This window comes from Mandrillus leucophaeus, unplaced genomic scaffold (assembly GCF_000951045.1).
Source record: "Mandrillus leucophaeus isolate KB7577 unplaced genomic scaffold, Mleu.le_1.0 Scaffold451, whole genome shotgun sequence".
Lineage (NCBI taxonomy): Eukaryota > Metazoa > Chordata > Mammalia > Primates > Cercopithecidae > Mandrillus > Mandrillus leucophaeus.
The window spans coordinates 933,239-934,981 of NW_012104821.1; positions in this window are offsets into that span (position 1 = coordinate 933,239).

A 1,743-nucleotide genomic window follows, 5' to 3' on the forward strand; every position below is an offset into this window, starting at 1 on the left:
CAAAAAATGCCATTTGTAATGAAAGGTCTAAGATAGTTGGTTAGCTATCTGAGAAAAGATGAAATTAAATCCATACTTCACAGCATATACAAGAATAAACTCCAAATGGACTAGGGATCTAAATGTAAAGAATAAAACCATACATGCATTTAGGGTGTTCAAGTGATTTCTTGGCTGAGTGAGGAAAAAGATGTGACCACAAGGCGGCAGTAGCACACAAGCTTTATTTGGGATGTGCTTTGACAGGTTACCAGTGGGGGAGGTAGCAAACAGCAAGAGAGTATCCATAGGCTTCCTCTACCTGTGGGTCGCTGCTTAGAAAGGATGGAAAGGAAGAAAGACTCCCAGAGGAGAAGGGGAATCAAAGAGGGGGCTTATAATGACTAAATGACGATACTCACCAGACTGGCAGCATATCTTCCAGTTAAAAAGCTCTGAAGGATAAGTCTGGCCAACATGGTGAAACTCCGTCTCTACTAAAAATACAAAAATTACTTGGGTATGGTGGCAGGTGCCTATAATCCCAGCTGCTTGGGAGGGTGAGGCAGGAGAATCACTTGAACCCAGGAGGTGGAGGCTGCAGTGAGCCGAAATTGTGTCACTGCACTCCAGCCTGGGTGACAGAGCAAGACCCTGTATCCAAAAAAAAAAAAAAAAAAAAAAGCTCTGAAGGACAGCAGGGGTATGGGGTTTTCATAGCCCTGAAATTATCTTATCTATGGCTATCAGATATTGGACATAATTTCAGAGACTACAAAGCAGGCACACTTGAAATGACTCTCAACAGTTTTGGATATATATGCCAAAGTGAAATATCTGGATCACATAGTAATTCTGTTTAATCGTTTTTGTTTGTTTGTTTTTGTTTTTGAGACAGGGTCTCACTCTGTTGTCTAGGCTGGAATGCAGTGATGTGATCATGGCTTACTGCGGCCCTCAACTTACTGGGCTCAGGTAATCCTCCCACCTCAGCCTCCCAGGTAGCAGGGATTACAGGTGCATGCCACCACCATCCTTGGCTGAATTAAAAAAATTTTTTTTGCAAAGACCAGATCTCACCATATGCCCAGGCTGGTCTTGAAGTCCTAGCCTCAAGGAATCCCCTTGAGATTTTCATGATGTTTACTGACATATTAATTCTTTGAAGAGAAATTTTGAATTTATATTCAACAACTTCCTCCTCTTGCTTTTTTTTTTTTTTTTTAACGACTTTCTCTTCAAATTTATTTAACATGTCTTGACTTAGTTGTTCTGCTTGATTTTCCGAAAGAAGAAGCTTCTCTGGATAAGGTGGAGGATAGTTAAAGGAAGTTTTAGTAAGTGCTGTTTCTATGAACCTCTGCACCAACGTATGGATGCATGGTGTGACACAGCACTTGACAAAAATAAGTACCCCCATTACGGCTACGAGGGAGGTAAGAATTGAGGCTATTATTCCTTTCCATTTACAGAACCATTTTTCCATTTACAGAACCATATTCTGTGAAGGGGTCATTTACCCCTGAGATGCTGGCCAACTCATTGGATAGAGCAGTCAGACCTTGCAATGCCTTTGTTATACTTCATTAGGGGCGGTGTCGTTTGGGATGAAGGTGCAACTTTGAGTTTTCGTTTGTTTGTTTGTTTTTGAGACGGAGTCTTGCTCTGTCGCCCAGGCCGGAGTGCACTGGCGCGATCTTGGCTCACTGCAAGCTCTGCCTCCCGGTTCACGCCATTCTCCTGCCTCAGCCTCCCGAGTAGCTG